General features: G+C 39.5%; 1 long non-coding RNA gene across 3 annotated transcripts in view; it reads right to left on the bottom strand.

The window, feature by feature from the left end:
* Positions 1-4,315: 4,315 nt before the first annotated feature.
* The window catches only part of LOC112947686, a 21,599-nt gene continuing 13,996 nt past the window's right edge, over positions 4,316-11,918 (bottom strand). The window contains exon 3 of one of the 3 annotated variants that reach the window (XR_003249461.1): positions 4,316-4,445. This is a non-coding gene — a long non-coding RNA (uncharacterized LOC112947686). Of the gene's footprint in view, positions 4,446-11,309; positions 11,436-11,918 lie in introns of those variants that run through there. The other 2 variants (XR_003249463.1, XR_003249462.1) reach the window with 2 other exon arrangements.

Raw genomic sequence — 11,918 nt, 5'->3', positions numbered from 1 at the left:
TCACTTTGGCCTTTCTCTTCCTCCCTTTGCTCTGACCTCCTTGTACCTTCCTCTTCTCTCAGTGATCCCACCATTCCCAGGCATCTTCTTCCACGTGTACATATCCACCAATACATSCTCTGTCTACAGATCTATCCCACCTCTCTCAAAGTCAGCAATTTATAGTGGAAACGAGAGGAAAAACCACAAAAGCGACGGCTATAGGCACCCGGATGCCAATGTGCAGGACTAGACCCGAGTCTGAAATGCAAGGTTTTTGTATGAAGGTTAAACTGAATAGTGCTCAAATGTGAAAACTTCAGCTAAAAWGCCCTCTTGGGCATTCACATTTTAATAACAGCCCATGTTTGCATCAGCTTTCTCCAACTCGCCATGCCTTCAGTCAGCAGCCCCCAAACTCGCAGGCCGTCCCAGCACGCTGCCCTCCTCTCTAATTAGAAGCCACCTATTGTGTTTCATTTTTCTCTCTGAAAATTGCCATTGCAACCTTGCTATCAGCTCAGTATCTTACCATTAGTCAGGAGGGCAAGCGCGTGGTGTCCTTGACATGTCAGCTAGAAACRTCTAGCTCCCTCTTCTCTCTGGGGAGCAAGCCTATAAGCTCTGTAATGCATTTAACCTCTATCACCTCAGGGAGCAAGAGTCTCCACAAGCAGTCTGCTTCCACACCACCCCTGAGCTAACTCATTTACTTTATTTTTTCTTACAGTGTTCAATAAATTACACTCCACCCTTTAAAATTTATTATGGTTAGTATATGACTTGCTAAAGAGATGCTTATAATTCACATAACTATGTTATAGCTTTAATCTCCTAACATAGAACATTAATAAATGTGGCAAGACTCCCCGAATTAATAGCCTGGCTTGTATTCACATACTTAGGCGTGTTTGTATTTGTATATTTTTTGTTACCATATTACAACATACAGGCCAGATTCTGATCTCCATGTCAAAGAAGAGAATGAACATTATAGGCCATCAAAAGAAATATAGTGCTTTGTTAAAATTACTAATTTCTATTGCAAAACAGACAACAGCTGCTTTTTACAAAGCATCCATGAGCAAGAATCTGATCTGAGCTTCTGTTTAGTTTTCATTTTAACAGTCTGATTTTTAAAGACAAGTGTATTCCTTCTGCAGTCCTCAGAGGTTTATTACATTTGAAAAAGGCCATATCCCCTGGTTCTTGATAGTTGGTTCAATAATGAATCCAGCTGCTCAAAAGTGCACGTTAAAGGTAAGTCCGATTGTTCAAGCAAAGGCAGAGGATGTGCAAGAGTCAGTACTGGGCAAATATCGGGGAATTCTTTGTAACATTCATTCCCATTTTTATACATATTAACTTTTCACTTTTTGTGTGTGTGTATGTTTGCTTTACCCAAATACTCAAAGAGCAAACCAGGAATGTTCACTCTAGCATGAAAAATGTTGAGGACCCATAGAAAACACATTCCAAGTTTGCAAACCCAAGAACTCGCACCAGAGAACACCATTATTCTGGACAGGAAAGTTTTACACACAAACCAGAAAAATATGAAGTGTCATAAGACTTTCCTTAATTGAGTTCTGCCTGAGAGAAATGACAGTTGTTGCCATTTGGAAACCACAAGTTTGAAAAYCAATGCTTTTCAAAGCAAAACACAGCAGCAGATTAAAAAGCCAGCCCAGTAAACTTCAAGTTCCCTCTGTTATTCACAGCATCAAATAATTTTCCTAAATACAATAATGAGTGGCAAAGCCCTTGATTCTGGGGCAGTGCAAGCCACAGTTCTACTACGATTCAGCCTCATCCTCCTTAGCAAGCTCCACTCCGGAGTCCCTGCAGCATCATGCCAGGAGTGTCCGCGTCCAGGAAACCTCTGGCAGCACCAAACCTACATTTCAAGTATTCCATATAGAGCACCCCACTTCCTTACTGCACATTTCTCAGGGGCACAACCAGCTGTGCAGCTAAGTTTGCTCATGGCAAGAAATAGAAAGAAATAGTTTCCAGGCCTACCTATACTTTTTTTTTTTTTTTTTAAGAAACACATAAATAAAAAGAGGGGAAAAAGAAGAGCAGTAATATTTCATGCTTCTTACAGCATTTTCCTGGTTTTCTTGGTGTAACCATGTTAAAGGTACAGCCCTTTGCCAGGTAGACTTGTGCAAGAACCATATTTAAACAGAGAAAAGTTCTTTTAGGGCCCACAGTAGTGGAGAAGAACCTGAATATGAAAGCTCTGGAGTCAGATAACACACAAAAAGGGACCTCAGCCACAATTTTTAGGAGTTTTAGAGCCAACTTCCTGATTTTCACTGTACCTGCAGTGGGGGACAGTTGCTGGTTATGCCATTTGCATGTGAGCACTGGTAAGACTGAATATAAATTTTTAACTAAATTCTGTGCTATTTATTAAATCAATCCCACTCAGTTCACACAACATTGCATGTTAAGTCTCAGCTGATTTGGAAACTTCAGTAAATGAATAAGCTACCTTTGAAAGGAAAAAGAGGTGAGGTGCCCTGGAGATCTTATTGACAACCCTAGGATACGGATCTGCATCAGATCTGACTTTAAAGCATTTGGCCTCAGGAGGGAGGGTTCAGTAGTTGAAACTCATCCTGTTCCATCAAGTAGATTAGTCCAGAGCATAGGATTATGTTAAAGCCACTGTTAGCATATATTGGCTATATCCTGTTACCAGAGAACAACCACACTTACCTGGAAGAAACCTTGTTCACACTTGTAACCAGCTATAGGCTCTTCTTGCTAACATATATCCTCTAACCACACGTTTGCTATGTTAATGCAGACCACAATCCCATGGAAATTAATGKATCGATTCTAAACACAAACTACAGAGATGCAAGTGAAAATTCACTTGAGCCCAGAGGAGGCTGAGCATGTGGGGAAGGCTAGGTGTCCTCCACAAGAATAACTGAACGAACTGTTTAAAAAAAATAAAAATTAAATTAAAAAATTTTTATGGATGTGGAGCAGGTTGGAGAGAGGGCCAGGGAAAGATTGGCATCCTCTGAGCTAAAGCCTTTTCATTTCTCCAAACCAGTGAGTTCAGTTCTGTTATCCCCAAAAGCATCAAGGTTTTCAGGAATGGCATCCTTTTGTAGCACCTGTCAGAGATGTAGCTCTGAATTCTCCCATTTGAATATCCCTACTAAGGAAAGACAAGTATTCACTTCCACTTTCTAAAAAATAAATAGTAATATATTTTTTTAAAARCCCTCAAATGTTAAAATAGCCAGCAAAGGAATCCTATATAATCTTCTTTTTCAACTGCAGAAGGTGAAGTGTTATTAAACTAGTTTACAGAAGGGGCAAAAATGATTTTCTGCTCAGTAAGGAAATATCTGGTATTCGGTCATAAGATGAATGTTGTTAATGAGCAGGCATGCGGCTCTGAATGAATGGATTGTAACCTGGAGGGTTTTATCTGCTTGCTGTTTAAGAAGTTTTCATTTCAGAGTGAACCAGTGCTAAAATTATAAAATAAAAATGACAGTAAATAAAAGAGTAAAAGTAAATAAGAGTAAATTTGGAAGCCAAACTACTGGAATGAATGAGGAATCTTTACATCATAGTGTAAGTGGATCTTGAGAGTCTCAGGCATCGTGGCTCACCAGGGTGCCCGGGTTGCACCTCCGACCTTGAGGATGAAAGGAGAGGTGAGTCTCAGAAGACAGATTCGGTTAGAGTTGGAGGTGGGGAATGCAACCGTGCAGACTAAAAAGCAACACAGAAGGTAAAAATAGATAAATATAAAGGTGTCTGTGTGGGTTTGCTCAGCCAAGAGTTGCCAGCGTACAACAAAGATCRAGGAGAATTTTGTTTTGAAAACAAGATATCCAAAGACTACTAAGAAACCACTATCTGCATCAATTGAAGTTATTTTGGATTTAAGCAAGTACAACTTTCAACATACACCATACATCTACCATTTTTCTCTTCAGAGTCCACGTACTGGTGGAGCCTCTGGAAGACTGAATACAGCCAGAGATTTGAACCATCCAGGGCTTGGATGCTTTAAACCTGCTGTGGGTAAATAAGGCATTTCTCCGTGGCTGTGATTCAGAGCTCCTTCTCTTTGAAATCCCCAATGCAGAACATCATCAACTTCTTTCTCTTACCAGCTGCAAATATAGTTTAGTTTTAAATAACATGAGGTACCAAGCAGGCAGTGATTTAAAAAACCCTAAATCCCAAGCACTTTAATTTCACGTAGCTCTTAGAGCTTCAGCTTTGCTAGTGAAGACCACTAGAGGAACGTAGTATTTTTGTGTGGCATGTTCCTTAAGTAAACTCTTACCTGGCAGCTCCTTTCGGCATGAACACTACACGGCACCACCGTAATTATCCTGTGCTCTGSCAAAGGTGCCGTCAAGGGTGTTTGCAAGGAAACCAGGGTGGTAAGCCAAATTTCATCTGCACATCGGGCACGCCTGCTGGGAAACGAAGCCAAGGTTTTAGCAGTGATGAGATCACTGTGTCCGTCCTCCAAGGAAGTCATCTGCACCTCAAAACTTAATGAGCTATTTTTTCACATTTGTTGTGCGTTGGTTATTTTTAAAAGTAAGTGTTTTACCAAGCCTTTAGGAAAATACTGWTTCTCATTTGGTGAGTTCTGAGGTCCAACTGGAAAAGATGCAATGCAAACCCAAGGCTGTATCAAATTTACTTAGCAATTGGATGAACACCATTGGGAAGGGAAGTAAGGACATTTCTTTACAAGGCAGAGGGAAAACCTCCCACATTACAAATGCACTGAAGCCCAGAGTGGACAGTTTCCTTGACCAGAGTAAATCATTCTGCTTGACTGTGATGAAGACAGCCCTCAAGTGACAAATGTTACTGATAATTATTAGTTATTTTCCTTCTGAGCCCTGCACTGGTTTACATTTCTATAATCAATAAAGCCCTGCACCAGGGATGAGGAAGTGATGAGGCCACACACARGGCCTCGATGAGGCCACGATGAGGCCTCGACACTAACTACAGGGTCAGCAAATGGATGCTTGCCCACTTCTAATCTCCTGGGCCACCTTGAAGACAGTCTCTATCTCCTTCAGGTCATTCTGCTTTCCCTCTAGAACTGGTTCATCCCTGTCACCCTTTCCTTGGTGAAAATCTTCCAGAGCTCTTTCCAAGAAAAATATATGCCAGTAAAAATGCCAAGGGGAAAAAAAAAAAAGAAAAAGAATCCCTTTCAACAACAGATGTAGCACACAGGCTCAGTGACCTGAACTCACAGAATGCTGTTTGAGTTTAGGTAAGGCTTTACTCCTTCTTCAGCTTCCTCTGGGATAGGAAATAATCAGTACTTACATAGGGCTGGACCTCTAATTCTAGTGCAAAATTCCCTTTAAGGCCAGGAGAACCTTTACCTGCAAAATGAYTGCAAATTTGTCTACAGATAAACATTTCTAGCCAACTTCTATCAACTTTCAAAACAATCCACCACAAAGCACTAGCTGGAAGCCTTAACCTTTTAYAGCTGTTGTGAGGGCTTTTTCACATTGCATCCCATGACAAACTTCTTTACACAAATCCAAGGTAGCCATAGAGAATATCCTGCCGCATTTCTTGCCACTGAATGAGGAACAGTTTGCCTATGCTGGAAACCATCTAAAGTAAACCTACTTCTCCATGAGTGTAAATACTAACTTTATTATCACTGCTTCTTGGGCTGTTCATAAAAGAAAACTTGCAGCATTTTCTTTGGGTTTTCTTTYGTCTTTTGTTCACCTATACAGCAAAGAAAACACCAGGTTGAAACAGACCTGATTTGAGGCAGACCTGAAGACATCCACTTTTATTACATTACATATGATACAAGTCCTAGCTGTCAAAATCCTCAGGAGCACCTAAACAGATAATAAACAATCAGTGAAAGACTTATGGCTACATGTTTTTCATAGTATTGGAAATCACCTGGGAACCATATTTTAATGGAAAATACAGCTTGATGGAGACAAGCTTCATAGATTTATGAAGAAACTGCAGCACAAATCACATGGAGGGTTTAGCTTTCCAAAGTAATGGGGAAGTGCTAGAAAACAGCACCAAAGGAGACAAAAAAAAAAAAAAAGAGAAAAGGATGAAGAAGGACATGCAAAAAAGGTAAGAAATGCCCTTCTAATGATTTATGCTGGAGAGAAGGAATATGCCTACTGGTGATCCCGTTACCCTCGCTGCTCTTTGTGATTGTTATTCTTCCCCGAAGAGAAGTGCTCATGTTACATCCTGACAGAAAGTTACACCTCTTCAATGTGATTTGTCCACTTAAAACAACATTTATCATGTTGCCAGTTTATAAATCATTTAGGCCAACTAGATTAGGCTATAGGAAGCCAGCACCCCTAGCTGATCCTCATCCCAGATAATTCACGGACTTGCATTTGTTTACACTAAACCTTGTCAGCCAAAATAGTAGAGCCTGGTGCCAGCTAAACTCCAATTCCTTCTTCTGATCGAGTGGAAAGAAGGAGGTACACTTTTAACACATTTACAAATAGACTCTGGCTTGAAATGCAAATATATCAAGGGCAATCCACACCATGCACGTCCTGAGTGACTCCACTGAAATGGACAGGATCTTGTATCATACACTGGCCAGAACAGAGCCTCTCCACAGAAAATGGAGAGGAGCTGAAGAGTTCAAGGTTAGGCCACATATTTTACCTAATTTGTAAAGGAGGATGTGGAAAAATGTCCTTTTTTTTAACCTATACAATACATTGCTCTCAGCTGAGCATAGAGATAAAAACCACGCTCCACATTTTGTTCTGAGATCAGCACCAGGTCCAGTAAACTCAAATTGTCAAACTTGGAGTTGGCCTTTTGTCCAATTAAAGCTCTTAAAACATTAACAGGAGGGTGAAATACTAGTTTGGATACATGATACAGGCCACATCACTGTATACAGTTACTGATACGCAACGGGTGCCAGGCACCATCTCGGAGTGAACTACAGAGACACGTTTTGTGGGAGTAAGCAGCTGGTATACAGGACTACAAGATGGGATTTTAACTTTACTTTGAATAAAGCCCCAACTCCACATTTCATATATTGCCTGGGAACAAAATGGCCACTAAGCATTAAAAGACAATGAACTTTCAACCCAGAAGATTTTAAACTGAGAAGCAATTAATAATCTGAGGCTTAATGATCTTTGCTTATGAGACCTAGGACAAGGAAAGAGGAACCGGATGCAAAAATTTGGGTCGTTTAAAGTCTTTTGCCTTATATGTGATTTTTAAAAATCASAGGGAAAGCTGTATTGGTCTGTGTAAAACATCAGCCAGTCAGTGCTCTTCTGTAGAGTTTTGTAATCCGAGGCTCTTAATTTTTTTTTTTTTTTTTGTGGGAAAGCCTTAGAAAGTGAATTATTTGTAAACCAAACTAGAGACGACAAATTACAGGCTCAAAATCACCCTATTTACCTTACAAGAAACAAGACATAGAATACCAAGTTTAAATAATCTTTTCCACAGAGCTTTAAGAAAGCATTTCAATATGTTCCTGAAAAGAACCCGTGGAACTGTAAGTGATTTGGAAACACTACACATCTAYACTATGATCCAGGAGAAGGGCCATTAAAATCAAACAACATCTATTCAGGTCCACTGTGAATAGAAGTGATGCACCAGAGTGTGCTCAGAAAGATGATACCTGATGAGGAGTAGACCACACTTTGTGTAAGGGAGCAAAACTTTTAGCTGAGGATCTGTGCTACTACCTGAATCTAGTACTTCAAATTTTGATTTATCGTGTAATAGGAAAAAGTTGTGAAGTCTTTTCCATAGGTGAGGATTTCCCCAGAGAAACAAGTAGAGCCCCATTAATAGAAGATTTCTAAAACAAGTCTTGAAAAAGCCATGGGAATATATGTGTGTGTACACATATATACATGTATATATATGTATATATGTACACACATATACCATAGGGAAAAATCCTGCTCCGGAATAGCACCAAGTAGATGACCTCCCAAGTCTTTCCCATTCCCAATTGTATTCCTTTAAGAACTTGAAATGCTGTACAAAGTGACACCAGTTTTTCCATTCATAACTTGGCCAAAAAACTATTTTGTAACAAAATAAAAATTAAGTAGACCTCACAGTATGAGAAGGTATTGCTCCATTTCATTGTATTTTAGCAGGAAGTCACTGCTGCTTGGTTTGACAGTAGACAAGCCTCCTCAGGTGATGGGAGGAATGAAAAATGTGAGCAGTTAAGAACTCCTGATCACTGAGGAGATTTAAGACATGGAGCTAGATTAACTGCTCACTAAGAGACAGCAGAGAATATTGTTGCTTTTTGCCATTGTGTTTCAGCATAGAAGAGATACACACAAAATGCCAGTCTCACATCTGGACCTGAATTTCAACAGCCAGAGATGGATAGGTTTTGACACTTAATTTTTCAAGATTTCTTTTTATAATTCATTAATAATAATATCTATTACAATCCTCGGGCTGCTTTTCATGAATTTGGGTTTCCCAGAATATCATATCATGAAGCTTTAGCCATCACGACTTCCATTGTTTCTCTAAGCAAATGTGCAGTAAAAAGATCATTGCCTAACACCAAATCCTACGCMCATCCCACCTAGACACGTCCACAGTGAGCACAAGAATTTTACTACACTACACTTGATCTTAGCCAAAAGGCYGAGAAGCGATGGCTTGACACATTTAGAATCAAACGTACCAGATCACATAGTATTAGCTATGGCAAAAATACCTGGAAGAATATCCTCCTGCTTTGCTCTCTTGTGAGTATAAGGGACCCACTTGTATCCACAGCACCTAACAGTGAATCGTTTTAGTTACTTAGACCAAATCTCACTTGCAGCTTTAAGTCCGTGCTCGTGCCTTGACCTTCTACGTGAAAATCTGTCAGCTTGGCAGACAGATCGGTGGCAGACTCTACTGCAATRAATCCTAAATGCAGAAAGCCTTGGCAAAATTCACATCTTGATCCAAACCTTTCCTTCAAATCCTGAATTCTAGGCCAGAGCTGCTGGGTTGAATGCCTCTGAAAAGATGATCAAGCATGAGAGGAAAGCTAATGCTTTCTCCTCACTGTAGAAGAGGGTTTGTCTCATGCAAAGCATGCATCTTTGGGACTACCACAATAGAAACCAGCCACATGTGCTCATCTTCAAAGAATAATGACATTCTGCTTTCCATAATATTTCTACAGCTGTTTGTCAAGCCTTGGTGCAGTGTTTCAGACTTCTGAAAGCACAAATGGGACAGAGAAAGAACAGCAAATTAAGCTAAGATTCAAGGATAAAGGTATAAGAGGTGATTCTTATGTGGTAGACAGGCCACACACAACTCAGACTTGAAACTCGCCTATTTTAAAGCAGAAAACAATTGTTTAACCAACCCGAATGGAAACGGAAATGAAAGGCTCTTCTGCCAGTTAAAACTTTCAGCCTCTGCAGTTACATGACCTTCCTGAACATCAAAATATTCTACATGTTTTAAGCCTCTTGGAGACCCAAGTCCTGACCACAAGCCACTGATCCACCAGAGATCAGAAACAAGTTATAGAGGAGAGCAAAAGCTGTTGCAGTAATTAACTTGAATTCAGCCTTAATGTGAACTGCAATGAAGATTTCCAACAGGGAGAAAAACAACTCCAAAAACTAATAAAAATAAGAACTGATCTTTAATAGATCAGTGCTCTGCAAGTGCTTTCAACCCACCAAATCGGAAGATGGTGTAGACTTTTATTGCCTCAAAGTTCAACATTGCTAATATGTTATGGCAAGTGAATTGCTTCGTTATAAAGACTTTAATTACTACCAAAATCTGAAAATGTTTGGAGTTGAGGATTCTAGCCCAAAGTCAACATTTATTTCAACTCAGGTCATGTAATATGCTTAAATAGTATACTGAAAAAAAAAAAAAGGAGACTCTGAGAAGTATACTGTAGTATGTTAATGCCTGAGAAACCACCAGTGATGATGGATTGATTCTAAAGTTCATTACAGAAGTCACACAAACATCTYGGACATCATTGCCCCTTTATGGGAATTTAGGGACTGTGTGTCGCCTTTCGACAAAATCTGGAAGAGTAAAACTGAGTGAAAATGTGYGATAAACATAATTAAGTGAATTAACATATTCCTATTAGCTGTTGCTTTGAATGAAAGTTCAGCCAAATTTAGTTTATCCAAGTTCACCATTTGCAGTTCATCAACCCCAAATTAATACACAATATTGAGCCAACTAGAAATCTATGCACATGTTTATTTTCCCTTAGGATTTGTACCCCTGTTACACAATGATGGAGAGAGAAAGAATCGAGATCATTAGGAGGGCTAAAGTGAGAATATTACACGAGAACAAGAGAGCCCTCCACTATTAATTTTGTTCACAGTCTCCTAGTGCAGTCATATCCTCTGAAGCAGAAGCGCACATATATATAATCTGGGAAGTCTTCCAGATTCCTTTTTAAGGAAATGAAGTTCTCAACACTGGCTGCATTAAGAAGGGTATTTTTGGTTTTCCACAATGCCAGCAGCAATGCTGAGTAGAGCTCTGAATACATACTTGGAGGTTGTGCAGCATGTAGCTGTGTCCTTGTAGAGCTGAAAAAGCTGTCATCACCATACAGAGCACGCTATGCATCCAAGTTCCCCAACAATTGCACTACATCATATGCTCAGGCACTGCTCTACAGCAGAATCCATCCCAATGGTGCTCACTTGCAGCACAACTCYAACCCAAGATAGGACTTTGCCAGAAATATATATATTTTCAGCTATCGTGGCTATGGAAATCATCTTTAAAATGCACATTTATTCCATCAAAACTAAGGAATTTCTAGTCTGTCCCACTACGTGCTCCTTCCTGTAGCAGAAGCATTTAGTCAATATGTTAATACTACTATCCAAAACTCCTTCACCTCCCTGAAGTTCCAAAAAGTTCTCACTAGCCCTTCCCTCAASGGCCAAATCCTCCAGCATTCCCTTCTGCTAACGGGTATTTCCATAAACTAAATGTGAAAATATTAAGTATATTTAAAACAAACGCGGATATTGTATCAAGTAAATTAGGCCAACTAGAAATCTATGTACATTGATTTTCCCCTAGAATTTGTATCMTCATTATATAACGAGGAGAAGAAAAGGAATCAAGATCACTAGGATGGCTAAGATGAGATTGACTTATATAGAGTTAAAGAGATTTGAGCAGGTAAAGAATGCTTCATTCACTTACCCTTGCACAGACTAGCACATTGAATGTAATGTCAAAATACTGCTATATTCAGTACACAACACATTTTCACATGACAGACTTGATAGCGTTTCCATTTCAGAGTGGGAAGAAGATATCACTGAATTTCCARGTTGTCACCGAATCCAGGAATCTTGTCATTTGTTGACAGAGGAGCATTTGGGATTGAAATATTTCTCCTGAATAAATTAATGAAGCAATAGCAAAAAATTGACAGCTCAGCTATAACATTTGCTCATCCATAAAAAAGTCACTCCACCTAGMAGAGTGGGTGAAGTAAATTTTACAAGACTGAATTAATATAAATACTRACAGAAATACAACCTTTTCTAATTAGCATAATTTCAAAATAAATTCCTAAGTAGTAAAAAATGAAAACACACTTGCTATAATGAGTGGAGTGATATTATCTAAATTAGTCTAGCAAGACTGTGCTCTGTTGGCGGGCTCGCCTCAATCGCCACCACTCTCCTCTAACACCTGCAAAGAAACCTGTGTCAGGTTGCTTCGAGATTCCTGCTTATGCAATAGATTAGAGCTGATATATCAGCAACCAATTTTTGAGCCACCACCTAGGACTCGGTATTCAGATGTGTCTGAAATAATCTGAAAGAGTTCAGCCTGTACTGAGTCAATCCATTATCCAGGACAAAACTTTCACA

This window comes from Nothoprocta perdicaria, unplaced genomic scaffold (genome assembly GCF_003342845.1).
Source record: "Nothoprocta perdicaria isolate Ctin4 unplaced genomic scaffold, notPer1 scaffold_242, whole genome shotgun sequence".
Lineage (NCBI taxonomy): Eukaryota > Metazoa > Chordata > Aves > Tinamiformes > Tinamidae > Nothoprocta > Nothoprocta perdicaria.
Note: the sequence above shows the minus strand (reverse complement) of the source record. Positions and strands in the feature narration are given on the sequence as shown.